Below are 21,969 nucleotides of genomic sequence, written 5' to 3'. Positions count from 1 at the left end.
GAAAGAGAAAACACCCGGCTTTATATTCAAGTAAGCCACAGAATAATTGAATGTGCACTTTCGTGAAAGTTTTTACCCCAAATTAATTTTTCAAAATTTTTTTTTAAACGATAAAAAGTGAGGTCACCAGAACGTTTGTAACAAAGTTATCCAATAAATCGCGTTAATTATATATATATATATATTTTCGTTTTCAGTATTTTTTGTTACAAAAATGTAAAGTGAGCCGTTTAAATTATTTTAAAATTTGCATTCAAAATTCGATTATTTAAATAAATACAGGTTTATTTCTAATGATAAAATTTGAAAAGCATATTTTATCACCTTTGTAAAACAGTGCTTAGTTTTTTCGAGTGCGTTCAGAAATATTCTATTTTTCTGGATTTTATTTCAAAGCGGAAGTATTCAGACTATCTGACCAAATATGCCAGAAGCCTGAGGGATTAAACGACAATATTCAGATAAGAAAAAGTTATTTATTATGATAGCATAAGGCGTAGTAAATAGTAAAACTTGCTTTAGCAGGAGCTTTGTGGAAAATGACTTTTCCCAATACCCGCTTGCCTTTTGGTGTTTATTTTAATTTTATGTATTTTTCTGGTAATGTACCCGGCTTCGCTTAAGACTTAAACAGTATTTCGTTCATTGTTTTCTCATTCCATTTACCATGATGAAAAAGAGGTTATTTTGAGTGATGGCGTTAATCTTTAGAGTTAAAATCAAAAAGCCGTTCACTATTTATCATTCAAGGTGCCAAGTTCTCCTTAAATTTTTTTTTATATGAGATCCTATTTTGCATGAAGCCAATAGTTGAAAAATAGTTTAATTATTTGAGAATGGTGTTCATTGAGCGGTGCGATTATTAGAGAGAGTAATTGTATTTTCTAGTTCAGTTTTAAGTAGCTTATGGAGGTTGTCAAACAAATAAATACATTTATTTTTGAAAGAGTTATAATATTTAGTATCTATATAAAATTTCTCCAAACATTACATAAGCACTAGTGACATAACAGGAAGTAAACCATGGTAACATAAAGTCACGTTTATTCTTAACAAGACTTTTGCAAAAACAAAAACTCTCAATGCTAAACAATAATGCTACGCAGTCAGCATTGTTGTCATTTATCATAATTGATCATCACTCATCTCTGTATTTCTGTATGCAGCACAGCACCGTCAATCCCCGCGGACCGCGACGTCATCCATGCGGATTGATTAGCCCACCACCCCCCAAACCTCCTATCTCCCTGGTAGCTGGGATGATTCTACTCCTTCACCCATCTGCCGGAACCACTCATATCCACCTACCCACCCCCACCCACTCCCACAACGGTACAGAAACCCCCGGTCTGCAACGGAATACAAAAAGCATGGTTTGTGACAACCCTGAAAGCTATGGTTTCATGACGTATCGCCATGTTGGATTTGCAAATAATCATACAAGAATTAGTTACGATAATTAGATATTAATTGAATGAAAGTAAAGAACTCTGGAATTTTAGTTCTTACACTATAAACCCCTCTATTAGAGCTGGCTGGAGAGACGCAGTTGGACCGGGGCCCTCCTTATTAGCCTCTTGGGATGCGAGGGGACAGTCTAGAGTGTCGAAAGAAGTGCACACCGAGTTCCGTTCTTCCTCAAGAGCACCCAGGGGAGATTTCGATGGACTGACATTTTCTAGAATAATATAGAATAGGTATTACAAAACTATGATATAATACACACATGTAAATACCATTTACAAGTATGTAGCATGATTAAGAATTTATCGCTGTGACTGTTTAATGTCAACAAATATAAATGTATACTAACCACTCAGATGTCCATGAGGTGATGCACCACACACAATATCAACCGAAGGATTTGTAACAATGACACTGGTATGATTCTGCACAGTAACGGCTATGTCTTTACCAAAATGATCTTTATCACAGACGGGCATGGCGTCATCTTCAATGCCACCATTAACATGTCCATTGATCCTCGCCATGCTTTCAGCAATCTTTCTGATTTCTGACTGGTTCTGTTCTGTGATGTCGTCTCTTGAAGCCATTTGTTTTCTTCAACACTTTCTACTTCCATTTCTTCCTGTGTTTCTTCAGGCATGTCTACATTTTCGTCTACAGATGACTATATGACTAGTGCTATGGTTTCCCTTGTGGTGGAGGAGTCATTGCATTGTGACGAGTGTTCTTCGTCACATTTTTCAAGGTGAGATGCGTCCTGAGTTTCGCTCTGGTCGGGAGATATGACTAGTGGATTGTCATTATCTGATTTAAAACTGTTGTCTTCAGAAACCTTAAACAAATACGTTCATATTATTAATAGACGACTATGAAATCTTAGCATTTACTTAAAAATATTATAAACTGATTGTAGATGTTTTTACAGGAATCGATTGCGTAGAATATTTAGTATATCAGCACCATTAAAGTTATCTTATACTCAAGAAGATATTACCAACAAATCTAAACTCATAAAATAAAAAGATAGCGGTAACAATTAGGAATCGAACCCAGGATCTCTAGTCTTATCGGGACAGCGTGTTAACCAGTTTTAATAACTAGGTCCCGATGGTTGAATGTTTAAGACCCTGTCCCCGTAAGAAAGAGAGACTGGGTTATCTTCTATTATATTCTTCTGTGTCTTGTTATGTACCATGTTTTGTTTAAATTTTTTAGTTTTAACTTCTTCTTCGATGATGTATTATATTGTTGAGTATAAACTTGAGCGTAAAAGGAAAGTTGTTCCAATAAAAATTGAAATTACTTTTAGTCGATTTCATTACACAGTTTGATTTGTGGATCGTCGTGTTTCAGCATGATAAATATTAATGGCAAATCTAATTACGTATCAATCGCTTATTTTCGAGATAAAATGTAAAATATTGGGCTATTTAACAAAGTCATTTGCATTCTCTAATCGTAGAAGAATGATTCCAAGACTAAACTTATTTGAACAAAGCTATTTTTTCTATCTTGCCTAGCTATACAAATTATTGTTCATTATTCAACAAACACACCAGTATACACACAGTACACACCATAATAATAATTATAAAATATGTGTTGTAATATTTTATACTTATTTTAAATGATCGACAAAATGGCTATCGCAACAGCCTCGAATTTAATAATTCGCTAAATGAATCGAAACTTTTTTCCTAGCCGTGACTGATTTGAGGTTATGAGGTGTATCCATTAATCACGATTGGAGGCAGATGACTCTATTATTTGGGTTATTAATTGCTTCACCAAGACACGGACATGTTAATTCGTTGGCATTTGATGATATGATTGAACAATCAAATTTACAAACCTAATATATTTTAAAATCAAAGCTAAATAATTTATGTTGAAATTAATTTGACCACACACGGGCATTAGTTTGTCATTCGTAATATTTATTGATCAATATGGATATATTTGGAAAAAGTTAATGATTATGTAAAATTCTTTATACATCCATTCGTTATTATTAACAGCATATCAATATGCAATGCAATTTGACATTCTTTGAAGGTATTAGATGTGACATAAAATCGATTTTTAATGAATTTTGATTTGAGTCTAATGTATTTGACACAATATGACAACTAGAAATCATTTACAAATAATGATTCTCTGGGCGAATTTGTGGTAAAATCAACAACCGTAAAACGAATGAGATCAGATAAAAAATCAAGGCTGATATAAGCGTAAAATTAATAAGGGTAACAAAAAAAATAGGCTAGGTTAGTAAGATGTATAAATTAGATCTTAATAGCTCAGTAGTTGTAGTGTTGTCTTGGTAACACGGAGGTTCGATCCACAGTTGCGACCGTTACCTTTCTCATCTTTTGTGTCTTGTTCTGTTTGATGTTTCAATTAGATTTAATTAAAATTAATAATATTAACTTCTTCTTCAATAAAACTAAGATAGTTTGATCATGTTAAGCGGATGGATGAAGTGATGAGTGACGAGAGTAGCTAAGAATGTGAAGCTTTAGACATTCCAAGAAGACAAGAACTATGTGCGGTACGATATTTGAATATGAATGAAGCAAGAAGAATGTGCCAAGATAGAATTGTTTTCAATTTCAATTTTTCAATTTCAATTTTATTAGTTTTAAGACGAGACAAAACCCTAAACTAAAGTCGAAATCTTAACGACGTAACTGAAGAAGCAATGAACGAAAATGTATTAGAAAGATTTGCGGTTGAATTTGCACTAGCAAATCTCTGATGAAGTGATGAAGTCGTGTACATACAATATTCGGCGCGCGGCTCGGCAAAATGAAAATTAGAATAATAATAAGTGTTTTATCATCTTTTTTTTGTAACAAATAGATATAATGATATCCTCACTGGGATCTCCCGTGCTGAGGATTTCATTTACATATTATGTATAATTTAATTATAAGAAAATTAATATTACATCAAAGTTAGATATGAATTTAATTATGAACATATATCATGTAGTATATATTTTTTTTTAAATAATTTTAAAATAAGTAAGATAAGTGTTTTTTGGTATAGTTATATATAGTTATATATATGTTATTACAGTAAATTTATAATTTATAATTAGAAAATTATAGTTAGAAAAATTATATTTCCATGGGGTTTATTTTAATTATTTCTGATGAACGTATTACTTAAGGCTCAGATGTTCCTAAATGAATACTTTGGGAAGTTCACAAAAATAAAATCTGGTGCTTACCGCTAGTTATATATGTAGCGGTTACGTCACCGCTCCTAGGGTCATCATATCATAACCAGACTGCACGAGTTAAAAAGCTGAGACAACAATCAGTCTTACGAAACATTAAATACAAATATCTGTACCGCGATACGTAAAACTGCTGATAAGAGAATGTTGCATACAGGGTGATGCAAATGCTCATACAATGAACCGAGTCAGCGATCCTGCGGGTTCGACGTCCAGACGCTACTCCAACCCGTGGCAGACAAGAACAAAGGAATCAGCAGTTATATAAGCGGTGGAGGACCGAAGTACATAATCATTCGTTCTAATCAACAAATTCGACGCGACATCATCCCACTCGAGAAGTCCGACTCGGCGTAACGGAGGAATCGGCCATTATGGCTGGTTCCCCCCGCGTCACGCTTCGATCCTTCTTCACCTCAACGACGTGGCCCAGGCTATCATTCCTGGCCAGCGCTAACTTCACGCGCCTAGACCCTGCGACCAGCTCATCGCCGTCTGCGCCTCGACTCTGCGACCATCGTCGCTAGCCTGTACCTCCCGCTCATCTGCCGACCAGGTCCATCGCACCTTCGGCTACCTCGTTCACGCTGAAGTACCCAGAAGACTCCTCGCCTTCATCAGTGCTGAACAAGTCCACGAGTCCGATCTCCATCAACGCGGTGTCGACCCACTGACCCGCATCTCGACCATTCTACCGCAATCATCGCCGTCTACGCCTGGTGTCATCATCATCATCGATCCAGAACCATCTCCCAACTACGCAACTCAACTGATGTGTTATATTGACTCACAATAAACGCTGTGACAACAACAATATCATATTTTATTGTCTCACTACCAATTCCCATATAAAGTATAAAATTGTTTTATAAAATTTTTGAACCGTTTTACATAAAATATTTAAATGATCAGGTACTATTTTTAATAATCTTAAATATAAATAAATAGGAATTACTCTAAAAAACTAATTAAAACGAATTGTCGCCTTTAAGTTGTAGGTTAGGTTCGGTCATGTGACTTAGGTAAGGTTTGGTCAATTATATGTTTCAAGATTGTAAGTTGCCTAGATAAATTAAATTGTAAAACGCCCTCAGGAAATTTCAACATTTTTGTTGTTGTTGATTTTCTTAAAGTCATCTACGTCATCTTATAAGGTCACCTCCTAAATGGTACCGTTATGTTAAGTTTTTAGATTAAGGGCTTTAGATGAGCAGCATTTAACAGAAGTATTATTAACTTTATTATATAATCAAGTTCACCTCAAGCGACAATTGTTTAGCTGATTTTGTATTTCGTATTCATTTTGTTTACAATTTTACACTTTGTATTTCAAACGTTGCATATTCCCGCAGATATGGACGTCAATTTTTGTGGAAATATCTTCAGTCTATCTCTCAGTCCTGCGGCATAATTCATTCCTCCCAGGGGGCGGGGGTAGGGGTTAGAGGGATGGGGGGTGGTACAGACGGGGGAGGAGAGTACACAAGAATGCTGGTGATTTCCCAATAGGGGTGCATCCGACATCCGCCGCTGCGATATTTCTTCTTCCCTGAACATCCGCGGGAACCTCCGAGATCCCTGATCTCATTTTTCTTGAAATAATATTGGGAATATGGCAGCTTTACATTATTTATGAAAAAATGTATGTGGCTTAAGGCGTGGTTTTAACATTTACAAGATATTTTACAAAACGCTTTTATAGAAACTTAGTCTCACAAGAAGTAAGAAGGTAAAGGCATGTATAGCAGTAGTAGCATATACAGGTATGTTAGCATGTATTCGTGCATACCGATACAACACACATCAAAATTGGTTTGAAATGATTCGAATACTCGCCCGACGTCCACTCTTATCCCAAAGCAGTCCTATGATACAATACACCATTGCTAAAGCAAGAATCTCTAAAATTATTCCACTTTACCTACCTACGTCCCATTAATAATTTTTACGAAAATTTATTAGAATCTTTATATTGTTTAATGTAACAGTAAAGGCCTCAAGGAGTGGGCTGTGGTGTCCTGAAACTTGCACGCCGTTTTCTCTTCAGAGTTTCAAGTATCACGATTCTCTTCCCGTGACGAAATCTTCATCATTCAAAGATTCAAAAAATGTATTCCAGAGTCAAATAACAAGAGAAGATAACATATTTCAGCTATCTGTGCTTGCATTTGTTAGTTCTTTATGAAATCTAGTATATATTTTCTTTGAAGTTAAGTATCATTTTCAAAAGTGGAATCAGTTGTGAGAAGAATTCAGATCAACGATAAAGTTCATGCCTAAAAAGAAATATGGCATGATTAAAAAAATTAACGGGCCTAAATAAACTAGTGTAATCTAGTATATAATGGATATCACAAATTATGGATACCATTTACCAATGTCAAGACTGGCAAGACTTGTCAACTCAAGTCAGGATATTTTGGTGATTTTTGTCGGTCATGACGCAAGTAACATATTACATTGATGTGGCACAAGTCGTGAACTACGTCAAAACCTTGTTCCTGTCTTGAATTGACATTATCTCTAATGTGTATGTGTCCTATTTTGGTCATAGCAGTATTTTTTTAATTATCCTGTATTGTAACATTTCTCCTTGTATTAACGTCGTGTAATATATAATATGTTGGAATTAGATATGGTCCATGAGTAAATAAATAATCTAGTATATCATAATTTTCAACTCTCATGTGAAAATCGTCAATAATTGTACATTTTTCGTAAAGATATGTCTTTCGCACATATTTTTGTTGTCAAAATATAATATATAAGTTTGAAAGATTAGTATATTGCTCTCAGTTCACCCCTGTATCTGAACATTCAACTCCTCTCTTAATTATCGAAGTATTTTTCTGAAAGAGTACAGCTCTTTTGAATAATTATTATTGAGTATACTTTCACAATAATGAATGAACGGACAGCTGAACTGATTTTCCGCTTTACCACAAACTTCCAATGAATCAGTTTACAGAATTAATTAACTCGATTTCAGAGGTATTTTCTATTGCATTTCCAAAGCATTAATGGGGCCGTCACCACAGTGCGATCGGTCGATTGAAAACCAAATTACAAACCATCCTGGCTAATATTGACTAACTTGGTACCTCGATTTAATAAGTATAATGGAATGAACATATTAAATACATTTTCAGATTATCAAGTATTCCTGAAATTATCAACAATGGCTGAATTATTGTACAACTTCCGTGAGTAATATAATATTGCTTTCAGTTTCCAAAATTTGAAGATATTGTAATGTTGGTAATTAAAGATGGATATTGAAATAAAACAATAACTTTATTTGTAACCACGATTTACATACATATTTTTTTTAATACCGACTGGCTTCGCTTAACACAAGCATCTTCAGGGTATAAAATTAAATTGATCAAAAAATAAATGGTTGACTGTTTTTCCTTTCATTTTACGGTAACATAAAAATATGATTTCAGCAGTGTTAGAAAGAGATAACATAAAAGCTTATATGCATACAGAAAAAGGCAAAACATATTATAAAGGAACAGTGAGAGAGTGAAATTAACATCTTACATAGTGATAGAGGGAAAGAGAGAAGAAAAAAAACTAAAAGATAGATATTGTATATTGTTCAAGATATTTGAATGGGTTCCATTTTTAGACGATACAAAACAAACGATAGATTTTGAAAATAGTTTTTTTAATTATAAAAAAAACAGTTTAATAGAAAGGGGAATTTTACAATTTAAACCTGCTAAAGTGCTTTAGCAGCAGGTCCATACATACAACATTTCATACAATGACACGGTTAAGTCAATATACGAGTAACAGAATATAAACTAGGTTAGAATATTACTGTTTTTATGAGCTTTAGCTTATTAACTGTTAACAATAATTAGACGGTTAGCGAAAAAATTTACAAAAAAAAAAAAATTAAATACGAACCGTCCAACAATATGTACATTTAAAATAATAAGGCCCTAACTAATAAACAAGTTTAAAATATTAAGCAATATTAAATTAGGGTAAATAGTTGTGTAATATTTAAACGCTTGTAAGAAGGTAATTGTGTAAAACAACAAAGAATAATAAAACAAAATAAAGTCTGAGTCAAGTTTAAATGTGTCCGGAATCTTGCCATTCTTTTCTTTGGGTCTATTTCATCTTTGGGAATGCTGTGAGGGGGGTCTTTTAGGGAAAAGAAGGACAGGAAATTCTAGGAAGGAAAAGGTATGAGGGTTGGGTAGAAATTTAGGGGTTATGCTATCTCTCCCGCTGCAGTGCAGGACGACGGGTGGAGAGAGACAAGCTGGAGAAGTCAAAGGGTCTCCTCAAAGGTATCTCCTGATCTGGCCCAACACGCAGCTGATGGGCAGGTATATCCGCCACCAAGAACGCCCTGAACACACCTCACCCCATGTACCCGGAAACCCCTGTTAAGTCACCAAACGTAGCGAACCACTTGGGGTGATGGTTATCAAATAAATGTTTCCTGGGTTTGTTATTTGAATTGTGGACGAAAGGGAATTTCGTAGGAGGACAATACGTTTCTACATAGATAATAATGGCTGATTTATTGAAAGTCTGTTAAAAACGTGATTTCGATCCATTTCCTGATAAAATATGATTCGTTTTAGACTATATCGGAAAACGTTTTTCGTGCATGTGTTCTTTTCCATAAATGCTACACTATTAGTATTTTTATGAACATGTGTTCCGACGTCCTCATTATACATATTTACTGATACTTTGTTAGGATATCTGTCAATTAATTCGTAAGAATCCTGCAGTCCCACTTTTGAATAGGAAAACGAATAATTTGACCAAATTTTTTAATAAATTAGCAATATTTTAATTCAACAAGCTTTTTCAGTGTAAATTAGAAATAAATTTCGATGTCATATTTGTCTTGACAGTTTGGGAGGCAGTTTTGGGTACCGCCGCCTTGGGAACCATTTATTGGAAAGCCATAGGTCACACAGCATCCCCAAAGATGACATATGTCCTGAAGGAAATTATTTTCCCCAGGGCCTCCTGTGTGGAGTTTAGTAAAAATAAAACAATGTTTTAAGTATGAAATATTCTTATAGACGGTAAGTTTTGTGGAGTCAGTCTGGTTCAATAATGCCCGAGTCAAACCCAGTTGTTTCGCAGAAATTCGTGTGCGACAAAGTCTTCAAATGGCAATTTAGTGCCAATTCAAATAATAATAAGTCCGTTTCACTTTTTAAACAAATTGTGAAAAAAATTAAAATTGATTGTGAAATTCTTAAATTAAATAAGAGTAACATTAGATTCCAAACTTGCCTTAATAATCACGTTGAGTATACACTGACTAGTCGTCTTTCACCAGAATGATACTGGGTTCAGTATTTATTCATGATTTCTTTAAATTGAGTACCGCACAAGAGTCCCAACTGTTCCCAACCATCTGGAGCCACCAAGACTATGGCATCCAAAATAATTTTCAGTATTTTTTGTGCGCGACAAGTTTGAAGCAGTGATCTCCGTTTTCAAAACCGAGAATCATAAAAACTCAACAACGGACTGTTTGACCGAACAAAACAATATTTTACATATAGTGAAAAATAATTATTGATTATTATTAATCATGATACCAGTGTCAACAACAAATTTTCGTCTTCTGCAATATCTACCCGTAAAGACCCAAAGGATTCTACGAATATCACAAAAAAACTAAGTGTTGTTATTTTAGGGTGGGTTTGTAAAGTGCCCCCTGGGATTATTGGTTTGCACTGAATTCCGACAGACGGAGGCAGATTGCACCGGGAAGACACGGTGGAATTTACGTCATCGAATATTCTACCTTCAATCTGTGACCTCGTACAGCTGTTAACCCTGCACCCGCCACCCGTCACCCGCCACCCAGCACCCGGTGTCTAGTTACCTCTACAGCGGTGATAAAATTAGAAATGCGTTTGATATTATTAATGGAAGCATCTAGTAATTGATTGAGTAGATATCCGAATTAGATTACTCATAAAGGCATATGAATATATGAGTATGAACGGCCTTAGTAGTAACAGTATCCTTTTTTTTATTGATACATTAGAAGTATTTTTTTGAATAAAATATTATTTGGTAATACGAACCTCACTGGGTGGTTACCCGTGCCGAGTCCCCATTATATTATTATGTATGTAGGTACCTATACGGTTTAAGGGATTGGTGATTTCTTCTCTGCCGTTAATTTTTTTAAATGTTATTGTTTTATTGTTTATTATTTATTGTTTATTGTTTATTGTTTATTGTTTATTGTTTATTGTTTATTGTTTATTGTTTATTGTTTATTGTTTATTGTTTATTGTTTATTGTTTACTGTTTACTGTTTATTGTTTATTGTTTATTGTTTATTGTTTATTGTTTATTGTTTATTGTTTATTGTTTACTGTTTACTGTTTACTGTTTATTGTTTATGTTTATTGTTTATTGTTTATTGTTTATTGTTTATTGTTTATTGTTTATTGTTTATTGTTTATTGTTTATTGTTTATTGTTTATTGTTTATTGTTTATTGTTTATTGTTTATTGTTTATTGTTTATTGTTTATTGTTTATTGTTTATTGTTTATTGTTTATTGTTTATTGTTTTTTTTTTTTTGTTTATTGTTTTTAACCTCACTTGGACAAGCTTATACTAAGGTTAATAATTTTACAAAATAATAAAATAACACAAATGTTCTATATTGAGAGCACAATATTGTTACATTAATGTTTCTACGAATTGGGTACCTACATGGTAATTATTAAACTAATTCCAGCCAATTAATTACAGTATAATGTAGTAAACATGTAGGGTGACCATGATATACATTGACATTTGATTCTAAAAAAAACACAATAAACTATTATTTTAAAAAGGACCCGAGAGAAGAAAAAAAGATAAGAAAATGTTGACAGTAGGGAATTCTCGTGCATTTTGTAAATAATTTATTTCAATAAAGATAATTATTTTATTATGTGCCTCTTTTTTTTCTTTTTTTTTAAATGAATTTTCAATTTTTTGTAGTTGTTTTAAAAATTGCGTGCTATTTCGGCTCTGAAAACGGTCATGCGCCATTTTACGATGGCGCATGACCGCTACGTCACAAGTGCTACGTCACACCTTTGCCGCCGCCGCCGCCATCGGTTTGCAGGATCTACTCAGGCCGGTCAACAGTGACGTCATCGTTCGCCCTTGAACGCTTGATCAATCACCGGGCGTTTTTAGTTGCATTGAAATATTTTGTTCGCGCCTGTTTTTAAAGTCATTATAACTTTAATAAATGATTTTTGAAAATTATAAAAACTATGTATTCTTGTGTCTGAAGTGTTTCTACATGTGAATAATTAATAATAAGTGATTTTTTGGCGTGAAGAGAATTCCCTATCCTCGGCTAACATAAATAATTTAAAGTACACAAGGAATTAGACTACTTAATGCGTTCTGGAAGGCTATTAAGATGAGGTGGAGCCTGTTACAAATAATTTCTTTGACCAAATGAAGATTTAGTGTGAATTGTTTTAAAGTTCAGACCAGAGCCAATTCTTGTAGTACGAATTTTCTGCCTTCTTTTCGCAATACTAATATTGTTAAAAAATCTGCGAAGCGTTTGTGTGTTTTAAATTATATTCCATAAATGACATTACATTCCTTATAAAGTAATTCTGTAGGATGTCTGAATTTTTTCTTGTACATAACTTCGAGAATCAGTTTTATGGCAATATTAAGGACGGGTTGTTTCGGAGAATTTGAACAATTCATCAAATTTCAACGTTCATTTTCGGGTTCTGTGAAAGACTTATTCAAGTTCTGTTTTTATATCATTATAGGCTAGTTGCTTGATAAAACTGAAATAAAAACAGAACTTGAAAAAATCTTTCACAGAACTTGAAAATGAACGTTGAAATTTGATGAATTGTTCAGATTCTCCGAAACAACCCGTCCTAAGTGGTTCTAGAATAGTCTTCATACGGGAACCCTAGCACACTATATTAAATGGTATAATGTATAATATGTTCTGGGGTTCCTGCCTGAAGACCATTATAGAACGCCCTGCTACAGTACAGACAGCACCCTTGAGGTGATTTCTCACGAAAACGGCGCTATATAAATTAGCCAAATATTATTATTATTATTATTAATTCCTGAAAGGGCAGTTTTAAATTCATAAGAAAAAAGATAAAGGTAATTGTATAAACAATTGATATAAAATAAATTCCAGGTAACCTTGAAATTTTCGGATCACCAAGTGCATCGTATTTATTTATATTTTCATAAATGTTTAGCTGTCATCAAAATTATCTAACGAATAATTAATATATTATCTCAACTATTTCTAGATAACCCGCCTTCTACGAAAATGAAAATAAAAACGTTACCTACAGCGACGCTATTAAATGAGAAAATTAAACTCGTCGCTAAAGGGAAAGTGGTAGAATGTGTGCTGTTTCTTAGCGAGAGCGGGTCCATCGTCAATTCTTAATAATATTATTAAAATTTATAATATTACCTAATAAATGTATGATATACTACTGATCTGCTAGTTGTAATTTGATGTATTCAGTAGGTGAAATCTTGTAAGTTAATGTATGATATAATACTGATCTGCTAGTTGTAATTTGATGTATACAGTAGGTGAAATCTTGTAAGTTAATGTATGATATAATACTGATCTGCTACTTGTAATTTGATGTATTCAGTAGGTGAAATCTTGTAAGTTAATGTATGATATAATACTGATCTGCTACTTGTAATTTGAAGTATTCAGTAGGTGCAATATTGTAAGTTGATGTATGATTTAATACTGATCTGCTAGTTGTAATTTGATGTATTCAGTAGGTGAAATCTTGTAAGTTAATGTATGATATAATACTGATCTGCTACTTGTAATTTGAAGTATTCAGTAGGTGCAATATTGTAATTTGATGTATGATTTAATACTGATCTGCTAGTTGTAATTTGATGTATTCAGTAGGTGAAATCTTGTAAGTTAATGTATGATAAAATACTGATCTGCTACTTGTAATTTGAAGTATTCAGTAGGTGCAATATTGTAAGTTGATGTATGATTTAATACTGATCTGCTAGTTGTAATTTGATGTATTCAGTAGGTGAAATCTTGTAAGTTAATGTATGATATAATACTGATCTGAGAGTTGTAATTTGATGTATTCAGTAGGTGAAATCTTGTAAGTTAATGTATGATATAATACTGATCTGCTAGTTGTAATTTGATGTATTCAGTAGGTGAAATCTTGTAAGTTAATGTATGATAAAATACTGATCTGCTACTTGTAATTTGAAGTATTCAGTAGGTGCAATATTGTAATTTGATGTATGATTTAATACTGATCTGCTAGTTGTAATTTTATTCAGTAGGTGAAATCTTGTAAGTTAATGTATGATATAATACTGATCTGAGAGTTGTAATTTGATGTATTCAGTAGGTGAAATCTTGTAAGTTAATGTATGATATAATACTGATCTGCTAGTTGTAATTTGATGTATTCAGTAGGTGAAATCTTGTAAGTTAATGTATGATATAATACTGATCTGCTACTTGTAATTTGAAGTATTCAGTAGGTGCAATATTGTAAGTTGATGTATGATTTAATACTGATCTGCTAGTTGTAATTTGATGTATTCAGTAGGTGAAATCTTGTAAGTTAATGTATGATATAATACTGATCTGCTACTTGTCATTTGAAGTATTCAGTAGGTGCAATATTGTAAGTTGATGTATGATTTAATACTGATCTGCTAGTTGTAATTTGATGTATTCAGAAGGTGAAATCGTGTAAGTTAATGTATGATATAATACTGATCTGCTACTTGTAATTTGAATTATTCAGTAGGTGCAATATTGTAAGTTGATGTATGATTTAATACTGATCTGCTAGTTGTAATTTGATGTATTCAGTAGGTGAAATCTTGTAAGTTAATGTATGATATAATACTGATCTGCTAGTTGTAAATTGATGTATTCAGTAGGTGAAATCTTGTAAGTTAATGTATGATATAATACTGATCTGCTAGTGGTAATTTGAAGTATTCAGTAGGTGCAATATTGCAAGTTAAATGTAGTAGGTGTTTGAAATTCTAGCATTGGCTTTATAACTTGTGTTAGCAAAATGTAAAGTAGGAAAACAAGGAGACGCTCTCTCTATTACTGGTGTAGGTGGGATAAATGAATTAAAAAAATTTCTTTCATTAGAAGTTAACTCTATTTCAAGGTTACAAATATTCTAAAATCTAAAGCCATATTGGCTTAATAAGTTTATATCCTTATTGTAACGAACTGGTGTGGTGGAAAGAAGCGTAGTTGCGGGTCGCGCACCCTTCATAAGTGAGGAATCCCATGTCCTCATCTATGCTGCTGATGAATGCTGAGACAGAACTACAGCCCTAGGGTTCCATGTGACGTCCGAATCGATTCGCCAGGGTGGTGTCAATCAGCCGACCCAATGGTTAATACCGGCCGCTGCTGAGGCCACCAGGTCCCGCGCAGCGACTTCTGTAGAACTCAGGACTCAGCGCAATGTCGGGAGGAACATGCGTTTAACAAGGCGCTACGCGGTCAATTTATTATTAGATATTAAATATCAAAAAAAGTAACGACTAAATTTATAAAAAAATATATTAAAAAAAGGATTCTTAATTTTAAAAATATGTTTTTCTGGAAAATGGAAAAATAGCGTAAATATTAAAATACGCCATTTCAGAAAACGAAATGATAATAATTTAAATACCAGGATTGCAGAGTCGTGTTTGGGTCTCAAGTCTCAAGCAATTAATGTCTCATTAGGTAAATGACACGTTGCATGGCGCGGAAGATCGCCCAACATAATTCTTCTGACATGTCGTACATTTAACTCTCCCTATTCTGCGATCCGGATGTATTAATACAACGCTCTCGGCATATTTGTCACGGAGTTTGTTCCCCTCCGCGAACTGTAGATATATCTCTCACTTACACATAAATGCATTTCATGTTTTAAAAAAATAATGAATGGATATTTATAAATGCGACAAAGATCGGATCTTTTTTCAATATAGCTCAAATTACCCATTTGTATTGATGCGGTATCAGTTATTAGAAAAAATGTTTCTATTTTCGCATTTCGAGTTTTACTGCTATTTGCATTATTGTGAGGGGTTGAAAATATCCACGCAATATATTTGAGAATCTGTTATTTTCCCTTTATGTGTGAATACCGCGGAGGAGTCCCAACTGCTCACATGGCATCCGCAATTGGGTATGTTATTTATTTTTTTTATTTTATAAGCCCGTATGGGCTTTTAAAAATTTGTTCTTTACATAATAATTTAGTGGAACAGTAATCATGAAATAAGATGTGCTATTAAAATTAAAGAATCCATTAAGGTTAAAATTATTATTTTTTATTATTGAGGTATATCATTATAGCCTTCTTATAACTAAATTCTTTGCAGTTGAACACATCTATAATTTCTGCGAATGTACTCCAAATACATGAAATCTAGGTACAAGAGAGTATCTAACTAACTCAGTTCTGATCATAATCAAATAGTTCTAGTTGGTACGGTGAAGGTGATTAGGCTCAGTAAATCAGAGCTGTTTATAATTAAATTAACAATATTAATAATAAAATAATATGATGATGAAGGGAGTGGGTATGGGGAGGAGATGAAGAAGAGGGAGGTTGTGAAGTACCTGGCAATTCAGATCTAGTCGCCAAACACAATTAAAGTAGTTTCAATCAAGGTTTCGTTATTAAATGCTGGTATTTCACTATGGCGATGCTGAGAGTATCTACAACTATAAAAATACAACGGTTGTGGTGGAGAACATCTCCGAAACTAATTTAACCCATAAAAAATGTATGGTATCTATAACGTTTACCCGTTACCCATTTTTAAACCTATTTGGTAAGCTTTCTTGTTATTTTAAAGTTAGTAAAACTTTTAGTAATTAATAACAACAATAGATTTTTTGAGAAAACTTCTTTAAAGTGAGGTTTAGGGCGTCATAAAGAATGAATATATTCAGTGATGAGTTCCAAAGGTGTCTGTCGCCACGCTGTCTCTGCAGCATGAATAGCATTTTTTTACTATAGCCTGACCAGCGTCGTAAACTGAACAACTTGACAATGGCGGACCTAAAATACTTCCAGGAATCATAGACGTCTTTTTGTTTGGGTGTTCTGTCTCATTTACCGGAAAAAGTGAAGATTTGAATAGTAATATTAAAGCATTGGACGGTGAGGTAGAATATTTTACTCACAGTTGTGTGTAAGGACATTGAACTTGGAATAATATTATACTTAGAATAATACGAGCTACAAGCGCCTTTGAGTTGATTTTTCATAAAAACTAAAATATCAAATTATTATTATTACTGTTTTACAAAATAATTTTGAAGGTCCGTCATATATGTCGCCAATTTATGTACTTAAGACCCCAGATAATTTATTTTAATTTTTTATTTCTCCACAAATTATTATTACAGGAGAAAAGTTATTGCGAAGTTTAAAGCTAAAAGTTACAGAGAGAAATTTTAGGGTGAAAGTTAGACACGCATATTAATTAGACATGTGAATATCTGTGTAAAATTATAAAAATTAAAAATTTTAAGTGGAATTATTAAGTGATAATTTTAAATGTGAAGTTTTAAGTTTAAAGTGAAAAAAAAACACATTGGAAGGTTACAGAGTGAAGTCATATGAAAAGTTAGCCACGTATATTATTGTGTAAAGCTATAGTATGATTTTTTATAAAGTGAATATTTTCAAGCGTTTAATAAAATTCGAAGTTATAATAGTTACAATATATAGGTATATTTAATTATTTATCTGTATATTATCTTCTCAAATGTAAAGGATGTTAATAATAATTCTGTATGGATGATGGGAGGCACTGTAAAATACGCTCTAAAAAATCGATATTACACAAAAGTATTAATTAAAACCTCAAAAAAACAATGCAAATATCTACCAATTGTGACCCTTTGACCTCTCCAACAGGTCTCCCTTGACCCATCGCCTTGCACTGCAGCGGGAGGGATAGATTCATAAGTCCTTCACTCCTGGACATACTGAACCTACCCAGTACCCACCCCTCATACCGTTTTCCTTCCGAGAACTTCCTCTCCTTCCTTTCCTTAAAAAAAACCTCCACACAGCATCCTCAAAGATGACATAGAGCCCTGAGGAAATTTTTTTTCTCAGAGCCTCATGTGTGGGGTTAAGTTAAAAAAATTCAGTCGAAAAGCTTTGAGGAACCATAGGAATATTTTGAACAGATACCAAAGCAAATACGGAATTCATAATCGAATTGGCCGGATTTCGGTGCAATTCAAAGTAGACCAGGTTAATAACATTACAAATGTCATCTGAAAGATAGTGAAATTATCAACAAAACGAGGTTGTGGACAAAGTGCCAGTGCCAGTCTGAAAAAATCTTGCATGAATATTATTATGAAGAAAGATTTTAACACGAGCAGTAAACGGCCCTCTTCTTCGTACAGCTATACCAACGCTGCAGCGGCGTATCAGGGAATATTTATAAAAAAGACTGTAAAAATAATAAAAAAATGGTATTACTCAACAGGAAGAGATTTCATAAAAAAATTTAAATGGAAAAAAATAATAACGTATACACGAACAATACAAACAACACATCTAATAGACGCAACACACGAAGATCTACCCATTGTTTATTTTTTTATATTTGAGGATCAAATTACCATAAAAAAATATAAAACAATAATTATAATTGTTACAGTTAGACAAGCGTACAAAGAAAACATAAAAACTCCGACAGTAAATTCAAGCTTTGGACAAAGACACTACCAATACCATGCTATAAAAGCTTTCAACAGTGTAAAACTGGAAATTAAAATTGAGGAAAATGAAAATAAATTCACACACAAAATTACAAAATAGATTAAAGAACAAAAAAGACAATATTACCAAAATGTCATAGCATTAAATAAAGGTAAGTTTTTAGATTCTCACGGCCAAAAGCATTTTTGTTGTTTGTTTTTGGGGTGTTATGCCGTGTTGCGCTAACTCCTTCTTTAGCCGACGTTTCGGACAGCGTTGCAGTGTCCATCATCAGGGCAGATCCGGTAGATCCGAAGATGTAAATAAAAATTAAACCTACACGTACACACACAAAGCCAATATAAATACACATCACTCACAAACACACAAGATTATATTTTAAATGTATTATTTTCTCTTTAAATGTATTATGTAGAAAATATTTTCATTTTATAAAATGAAGGCATCAGCACGGGCAAGCCACCCAGTGAGGCCAACATTACTGGAAAACTTTGAATGTAAAAAATATTGTACCAAATAAAAAATAAAATAATAATAATATGTTGACCCCAGATCAGGTAAAATGAGTGAGATCTATTTAGCAAATATAATTAGTAACTCTTTTTGAAGGTTGAAAATAAATAGAAAAAAATATTTTCTTTAAACCGACAGAGTGCAGGAGAGACATTTCTACCCTTCATTGTACGGCATTCTCTTTTACAAATTGTATGGTAAATCATCGTTTTTTTTCGCGCGGTACCAAATTTTTTTTAATACAATTTAGATAAATACTTCCCAGTATCTCATGTATCTTGTTACTTGTTACTAACGCAGGAGATATACTATACACGATTTGGGATCAAACAATGCCTCGGGGTGCAATTGAAGGGAGGGAATAAATAACAGCAAAAACAAATTACCCAAAACGGAGTTGCGTCAAAGGTAAAAAGATCCATTATGAAATAAGGAAATCAAATAAATTCTCCTGAAAGCACAACATGATGAGAAATTTGTAATGGAAAGTCGTTAGGGCGGAAATTTATAGCAGGACCTCATTAAATATCTACTTTGCTATTAGCAAACACTATAATATAAATAAATAAAAATGTAAATGTTCGTTTGTTAAAAATTTTATATCTCCTAAAGTTCTTCACCAATTGTTTTAAATAATGACACAATGTTTAATGCATACGCGTGTTTTTTTTATATACCTATATAATATAGATATCACCTGTAACAGGTAAAAACATGTTTTTTTAAACATCGCAATCTGTTGGAAAAACATGATTTAAAAAAAATAGAATAAAAACAGAGCTATCTTTGTTTCTTTATCAGCACAAACTGACTGAGCCACAACAACGCGTAGCATGATATAGCTAGTAAAATTGAAATAAAATGTCTTGTGCCCTGAAAGTTAGGTCAATTTTTACGTACTTCGGGTGAAAATATTAAAACAAATTAAAATATTTAATTGGAGAAGAAGATAATACTAGTACATTTAAACGAAACATCAAAAAGAACAAGACGCAGAAAAAAAATAACTATCACAACTAGGAATCGAATCCAGGTTTTTTTGTCATACCGGGACAGCGTCTTAACCAATCGAAAACTGGAACCTATTTATTAAACGTCATATTTTGAATTCAGAATTAAAAATATCATCTTGCATCTAATTTGTCCCATACATTTGGCAGCTATATTTTTAAATGATCACACACTTCCATCTAAATAGTGTCTCGGATAAATAATCATATTAATAAACCGGATTTTTTTATCCGAGACACTATCTAGGTTTCCAAACCAATTTCATTCGAAATATTTTGATCATTTTTTTTAAGGGAACTGCTTAAAATATGTGAAAGGTAAGCTGCAAGATTATATTGTTAATTCTGAATTATCATCGACAAATATGACGTTTATAGGTCGGGTGATTAAGACGTCTGTCCCGGTAAAACAAAAGAATATGGGTTCGATTCCTAGTTGTAATCGTTTTCTTTTTATTTTCGGTATCTTGTTCTGTTTTATGTTTCGTTTAGTTTGATTAGTATTACCTTTTTCTTCAATGATATAATACATTGATGGGAAAAATCATCAAAATAAGTTAGTTAGTTGCTAAAAAATGTTGTTCCTGAAAAAAAAAATCAATAATTATGTAGGTACCTAGTAGCATAAATTAACAATCTACACACTTTGTGACAGTTGTGTGAATAAGAAAAAAAATCTCTTGGTAAAAATAATCCTCTAAATGTGGTTTTCTGCAATATAATACGCATGTACCAACAAGGCCTAGTAGTAAATGATCTTTTTAATTGGCGATATCGGTTATCTTTGAAATCGGTGTATATCACCCTGTGGGTTTTCTGTTCGGCATTAAAAGACATTTATTGATTAATTAAAAAAAATAATTAATTAAGAAAGTACCTACGTTTGTTTGTGATTTTTTTTCGATTGGATCTTAGCTTTTTTGTTTCGATTGCAAAGTTTGTACATAGGTATAAAGCGTAATATAAGCGTAGTATAAATTGAGAGTTTACACAGCCTCTAGCGTTTCCTGTTCTGAGCAGGCTAAATACAAAAACATTTTTGTATTTAGTTCCTAGAATAATGTCTTCATCATATTTGCAAGTTGATTATCACTTTGTTTTCTCAGCCATGTTTTTACTTTTGTTTTAAATGTATTCATTTCCGTTATTTGTTTGTTTGATTCGGTAGATATAGATTTGTAGGTTGGAATGTAATATTTTTCTGCCCAAATAATGTATTTAACCTAGTAGTAACCAGTACTTCTTTTGGTTTATTGCCCTGTTTGAGTATTTTTGTTGAGCAGTGGAGTATTCAGATGTTTACTCCTTTTTGGGGTTTATGTTTAGCCGCTCTGTAAAAGTGCACAAGGCAGACCTCCATGCAGTTATCCCGTACCTACTCTATTTGTGATTGATAAAAAGCATAGTATGCTTTTTAATGTCGTTTATGTTGATTGTGCAATACCTTTACAAGAATTTCCTCGCAATTGTGAAACTGCTGTAGAAATGAGAACCCCAAGGCAAAATGTAGAGGTTCGTAACGAAAGTAAGACAAGAGAAAGAAAGGCACGCTTAGATGATTTAGGCATGTGGAGGGATGAACGAAAAATGAGTGAAATGTGAATATTTGATGCGAATGTGAATAGTGGAAGAAGTCGGGACACCCGAAGAAGATATAGTAAGATCAAGTGAACTGTATACTTGAGTCGTGTCATTATTATTTAATAAAAAAAAGTGTTATTTACATTTTCATAAAAACGGCGCTACACAAATTATCTATTAATATTATTATTACAACTTTCATATCTCGTGTCAAAAATCGGTCAGCCCATGCGAATCTAAAAAACGTCATTCATTCTATTTCCGAGGCTCTGACGCTCAGTGTTAGGAAGACCGGCTAGCTTCAGGATAATAGGTTTAAACCATTTAAAAGGAATGACAATGAAACCATCAAAGCG

Source organism: Hesperophylax consimilis, chromosome 18 (assembly GCF_061612785.1).
Source record: "Hesperophylax consimilis isolate HC1 chromosome 18, BYU_Hcon_1.0, whole genome shotgun sequence".
Taxonomy (NCBI): domain Eukaryota; kingdom Metazoa; phylum Arthropoda; class Insecta; order Trichoptera; family Limnephilidae; genus Hesperophylax; species Hesperophylax consimilis.
The sequence above is the reverse complement of the archived record's forward strand: the minus strand, read 5'-3'. Positions refer to the sequence as shown.